Source organism: Oncorhynchus mykiss, chromosome 18 (genome assembly GCF_057628025.1).
Source record: "Oncorhynchus mykiss isolate SJ-2025 chromosome 18, ASM5762802v1, whole genome shotgun sequence".
Lineage (NCBI taxonomy): Eukaryota > Metazoa > Chordata > Actinopteri > Salmoniformes > Salmonidae > Oncorhynchus > Oncorhynchus mykiss.
This window is the reverse complement of record NC_143039.1, coordinates 63,296,115-63,302,736: the sequence shown is the minus strand read 5'-3', so window position 1 is coordinate 63,302,736 and position 6,622 is coordinate 63,296,115. Positions and strand designations below refer to the sequence as shown.

Sequence of the window (6,622 nt, the reverse complement as noted above, 5' to 3'; positions counted from 1 at the left end):
TATATTGTGGAACAAATTAGACATTTACTAGACTAAAAAACAACACAAATCCGCATTTATGATGTGCAAGTGGTTACAATTCTCAAATTCATCTAGTCACAGCCTTGAAAAAGCAAGGCAGCTAGCCAGCTACACTGAGAACTTCTGCTGTGACTTTTAATAACCAGTACAATATGCAGGAGAGTATGATGAGGTGTAGTGCCATAAGACAGGGGGAGTGCTCATTGTCAAAGTCTTAAAGTCATTCTCTCCTGCTCCCCCACTGCTTTCACTATTCTCTCTGGGTGTGTCCCAAATGGCACACTGTTTCCTAGATACTGCGCAAATTTTGGACTAGAGCATAATGGGCCCTGGTGAAAGGTAGAGCACTGTATAGGGAATAGGGTGCCATTTGGGACACACCCTCTGTTCCCTCTGCCAAAGGGGAACCTGCTAATTATAACTAGAACCTGAACAGTCAGCAGAATTACACTAGAGGCAGGCAAAGGTGCTGTCCCATTCACATACTTGTGTGTGTGTGTGTGTGTTAAAAAAGAGTCAGGGAACAGGGATGAAAGAGGGATGAGAGGGAAGAAAATGAGCTACAGAAAACAAAGAAATGTCTACCTAGAGTTTTTGGTTTTAATGTTTTGTTATTATCAAAGAATAACCTGCAGTCTTCTGACAGAGAGAGAGGGAGAGGGAGAGAGAGAGAGAGAGAGAGATGGGAAAGAGGGGGCAGAGGGGGTTATTAAGAGAGTGCTACAGAGAGTGAGAGAGAGATGGAGGAAAGGGGATGGAGGTAGAAAGATGGAGGGAGATGGATGAGGTAGTGGGATGGAGGAAGATGGATGGAGGTTGTGGGATAGAGGTGTAGAGATGGAGGAAGATGGATGAGGTAGTGGGATAGAGGTATAGAGATGATGAGGTAGTGGGATGCAAGTAGAGAGGTGGAGGTAGTGAGATGGAGGAAGATAGATGAAGTAATGGGATAGAGGCATAGAGATGGAGGAAGAGGGATGAGGTAGTGGGATAGAGGCATAGAGATGGAGAAAGAGGGATGGAGGAAGATGGATGAGGTAGTGGGAAGGATGTAGAGAGATGGAGGTGGAGGGATGTTTTAAACCAAATCACATTTTTCTTTGTCACATATAAAAGGCGAGGTGAAATGCTTGCGAACATTGCAGTACAATACTCAATTATCAACATCAATAATAAGAGTCAAATGGGAGACGGAGGGAGAATGATGGCAGAGGGAGAGTTGTTTATCAGTGTGCTGCAGTGGAGAGTGACAAGGTGTGCAAAGTCATCACACACACACACAGGCATGAGCCTCACTTAGACAGAGAGAGAGAGAGAGAGAAAGAGAGAGAGAGAGAGAGAGAGAGAGAGTTTTGAGTTTTCATAAAACCTTTATTTTTTACTCAAGTGTTAACATAAATAACGACACACTGACTTTTCAGAAATGAAACAACAAATGTAATTCCTAAACAAAAATAAATACATAACATATACATTCAACTTATTTCATCAGCAAAAAATAATTTCCCCTCCTCTACAAAACAAAGCGTTCCTTCGTAGGCCCACTTCTCCTCAAATAATAGATATTTTACAGCTGAAAAGAACTCAAAATCTACTTTTATTCTTGCTTTCACTAATCCTTTAAAAACACATCTTACATCCTGCCCATATCCCGTTTCTATCTTATGTTTCCTACTCAGAAAAATTTACATCTTAGCTTGTCCCAAAATAAAATGTAACATTTGACATTTATTTTCTTTTCTGTTGTTTACTATATTGAAACCCCAAAATAAAAACAGTGTTATTGAAAAACTCCCCTACAGCTTTAACCTGTTAGATCTCTAGGGGCGCTATTTCATTTTTGGATAAAAAACGTTCCCGTTTTAAGCGCAATATTTTGTCACGAAAAGATGCTCGACTATGCATATTCTTGACAGTTTTGGAAAGAAAACACTCTGAAGTTTCAGAATCTGCAAATATTTTGTCTGTAAGTGCCCCAGAACTCATTCTACAGGCGAAACCAAGATGATGCATCAACCAGGAATTAGCAGAATTTCTGAAGCTCTGTTTTCCATTGTCTACTTATATGGCTGTGATTGCGCAACGAATGAGCCTACACTTTCTGTCGTTCGCCCAAGGTCTTAGCAGCATTGTGACGTATTTGTAGGCATATCATTGGAAGATTGACCATAAGAGACTACATTTTCCAAGTGTCCGCCTGGTGTCCTGCGTGGAATTCGGTGCGCAATTGCCAGCTGCTCGTACTTTTCCATTTGATATAGGGGAGAAACCATGTGTCCAAGAACGATGTATCAATGAAGAGATATGTGAAAAACACCTTGATGAATGATTCTAAACAACGTTTGCCATGTTTTCAGTCGATATTATGGAGTTAATTTGGAAAAAAGTTCGCGTTTTGAGGACTGAATTTTCGGATTTTTTTTGGTAGCCAAATGTGATGTATAAAACGGAGCTATTTCTAATACACAAAGAATCTTTTTGGAAAAACTGAGCATCTGCTATCTAACTGAGAGTATCCTCATTGAAAACATCAGAAGATCTTCAAAGGTAAATTATTTTATTTGAAGGCTTTTATGTTTTTGTTGAAATGTTGCGTGCTGGATGCTAACGCTACTGCTAACGCTAAATGCTAATGCTAAATGCTAACGCTAGCTAGCTACTTTTACACAAATGATTGTTTTCCTATGGTTGAGAAGCATATTTTGAAAATATGAGATGACAGTGTTGTTTACAAAAGGCTAAGCTTGAGAGATGGCATATTTATTTCATTTCATTTGCGATTTTCATGAATAGTTAACGTTGTGTTATGCTAATGAGCTTGCTGATAGATTTACACAATCCTGGATACAGGGGTTTTTTCATAGCTAAACGTGACGCAGAAAACGGAGCGATTTGTCCTAAACAAATAATCTTTCAGGAAAAACTGAACATTTGCTATCTGAGAGCCTCCTCATTGAAAACATCTGAAGTTCTTCAAAGGTAAATGATTTTATTTGAATGCTTTTCTGTTTTTTTGTGTAAATGTTGCCAGCTGAATGCTAATGCTAAATGCTACGTTAGCCATCAATACTGTTACACAAATGCTTGTTTTGCAATGGTTGAGAAGCATATTTTGAAAATCTGAGACGACAGTGTTGTTAACAAAAGGCTAAGCTTGAGAGCTAGCATATTTATTTCATTTCATTTGCGATTTTCATGAATAGTTAACGTTGCGTTATGGTAATGAGCTTGAGTCTGTATTCACGATCCCGGATCCGGGATGGGGAGACCAGAAAGGTTAAACAAAGATTCCAGCATTTCCAATAGAGGTTTTATCGTCTCACACTCCATAAAACAGTGAAAAATGGTTTCTCTTATATTACAAAAAAGGACATCCATCTCTAACATCTGAGTTAATAACAGATATAAAAGCATTAACTGCAATGATGCCATGTAAAACCCTCCATTGCATATCACCAGTACCCTTTTGTAACGGTGGCTTGTACAGTGCTCTCCATGCTGGCTTTACCTTGTCATCAATGCCCAATTTTACCCTCCATGGAGTGTCTTTTCTATTTTTCAATGTATCTTTATTCAACACCTTGACACACCCCCTATACAAGTCCTTCCCATTCACCTCATCCAAACCCACCTCCTCCAACCCTCTCAAATCCAGCAATAACGCCTTTCTTTCTGACTCTGGGATATTTGGTGTAATCCCTAGTCTTGGAAATGAGATGTCTTCATCTTGTACCTTCTTCTTGTGGCTACTAAGCATACCCCATTCTTCCGCTGACAGAGCCTTCCTGCAGCTCCCCAGCATTTGTCTGACAATCCTTTCCGACCTCATCCCCAAATGTTCTGCCACCCGTCTTCCATCCATTAAGGCGGGCCCAGCCATGGCCATTAACTGTTTTAAGGTTATGATTTTCCCCTTCACCAGAATCTTGGAGAAATGTGGAACAGCTGCAGTTGTACAATCCAGTCTTGCCCCATACACCAGAGGTTCCTCCAACAGCCAATGCACTGACTCCGCTGAAGTTCGTCTGGACACCTTCATTATGCTCCACACTCTGAGAAGGCCGCTGTAAAACGGAGGTACTCCCTCCCTAGAAATCTGGCTACTATCAACCAGAAATAAAGCCTTCTTTAAACCTAATCCTCCAACCCGCTGTAATACAAGACCTGCCACCCCTCTCCACACCACATTTTCCGGTCCATGAAGCAACCTTTGAATAAACTGAAACCGGAAAGCAGCAGCCCTACTAGCAAGATGTACAAGACCTTGTCCCCCCTCCTCTTTTGACAAATACAAAACACTTTGTGGAACCCAGTGATATTTATCCCAAAAGAAATCCACAATAATTGCCTGTATCTTAGCCAGAAGGCCAGATGGTGGTTCTAAAACTGACAACCGATGCCACAGTGCAGAGGCAATCACATTGTTAACTATAATAGTGCGCCCCCTATATGACATACGAGATAGTAACCAACGCCATCTCCTCATCCTCCCTTCCACGAATTTCAACCACCCCACTCCAATTTTTTTCCATAGTCCCCTCATCTCCTAGGTACACTCCAAGATACTTAAAACCTCCCTTACACCATTCTATCCCCCCTGGCAAAGCCATGATACCTCCAGACCATTCTCCAATCTGTAAAGCACAACTCTTTTCCCAATTTACATTTTCAGAGGATATTCCCCTAAAACGATCAACCATTAGACTCAAGCTATCCACCTCCGCTTGATTTTTCACTAACACAACTACATCATCAGCATAGGCTGAGAGACGAATAGGAGGAATATCCTCTGAAAAGTATACCCCTGCAATGCGACTTCTAATGCTATTTAGTAGTGGCTCTATAGCAATGGCATATAACATTCCTGACAAAGAACATCCCTGCCTAATACCTCTACACACTTTAAAAGGAGCACTCAAACCACCGTTAACTTTCAATACACTTTCAATCTCACCATATATCACCTTTATCATGGCAATAAAACCAGAGCTGAACCCAAACGCCTCAAACGTGTGCCATAAATATTGATGTTCAACTCGGTCAAATGCCTTTTCCTGATCAATTGAAATTAGACCAGCATCCAACCCAATAGACCTAGAGATGTCCAAAAAATCACGAATCAGAGAAATGTTATCCCCTATCTGCCTGCCAGGAACACAGTTGGACTGATCCGTACGTATGATTTGCCCCATCACCTCCCTCAGCCTGTTGGACAAAGCCTTTGACAATATCTTATGATCAGTGCACAATAAAGCCACCGGCCTCCAGTTCTTCACCTCCCTCTGGTCACCCTTTTTGGGCAGTAGAGTGAGGACAGCCCTTCTGCAGCTTATTGGTAGTAACCCTCCGGTTAAACTATCATTAACTACTTCTAACCAATCCTCTCCCAACATAGCCCAAAAATACTTAAAAAAGTCAACGGGAAGCCCATCAATGCCTGGTGCCCTTCCATTTTCCATGCCTTTTAATGCAGTGTATAATTCCTGCAAAGACAATGGTTGCTCAAGCTCAACCTGAGCTTCTGCAGCCACCTTTGGGAGCCCATCAAAGAACTGCTGTGTCACTGTTTTATCCTCTTTGTACTCACACTTGTAGAGCTCAGCATAGAACTCTACTGCCCTCTTTCTAATTTCACTAGGGCTAGTGAGCTCTTGTCCAACAGCTGATTTGAGACAATGAATAATTTTTCTTTGTCCATTCTTTTTCTCTAAACCAAAGAAAAATGTGGATTAGGCATCCATTTCAGATATTCCCTGAAATTTACTTCTCACCAATGCCCCCTGTGCTCTGATACCCAGCAGGTCTGCCAATACAGCTTTTCTCCTCTTGAGGGCCTGAGTATGGCCTCGATCTCCTGTGGTCTCAACCAACGTCATGAGTTCCACTATTTCAAACTCTAGGGCTTTCATTGATCTGGTGATATCCTTGGTGACATTCCTCGTGTATTGATAACAATATGGTTGAATCTGTATTTTCCCTATATCCCACCACTGTTGAAGGGATACAAAACTGGCCTTTTGAGACCTCTCCCAGAAAAAACTGAAACAGTTCCTGAAATGAGCATCACTCAATAAAGTTATATTAAAATGCCAGTATGCACTTTTGGGTTTTACATTGTTAATGAACACCACCTCTGTTATTAAACAATGATCAGAAAATCCCACTGGGGTTATCACACTTGATTTACAGACCTGAGATTGATGCTCAAAAACATAAAACCTATCTAACCTGGCCATAGAGATGATGTTCTCCCTCACATGCGCCCAGGTGTACTGCCTTGTTCCTCCATGTTGACTCCGCCAAATATCACACAGTTCATGTGTTACAATGAGGCGTTTTAAAAAAGTCCTTGAGGCTATATGAGGTTCTTGGTGATTTCTATCTAAATCGCTAACTGTGCAGTTAAAATCCCCAGCAATAAATAAATAATCTTCTTTGTTACATTTCTCAATGGTATTTGATAATGTCTCTAAAAAACATACCCTCTCAACTGTCACCACTGGGGCATATACATTTATCAGACTCATAGTGATGTTTTTATACCTTGCTCTAACTTTTAATAACCTCCCCTCAACTACCTCTTCCACCTCACATGACAAAT

General features: G+C 41.0%; 1 long non-coding RNA gene across 1 annotated transcript in view; it reads left to right on the top strand.

Moving 5' to 3' along the window:
* Window positions 1-2,293: 2,293 nt before the first annotated feature.
* The window catches only part of LOC149975618 (uncharacterized), a 113,687-nt gene continuing 109,358 nt past the window's right edge, over window positions 2,294-6,622 (top strand). The window contains exons 1-2 of the long non-coding RNA XR_016488594.1: window positions 2,294-2,568; window positions 2,939-3,000. This is a non-coding gene — a long non-coding RNA (uncharacterized LOC149975618). The remainder of the gene's footprint in view (window positions 2,569-2,938; window positions 3,001-6,622) is intronic.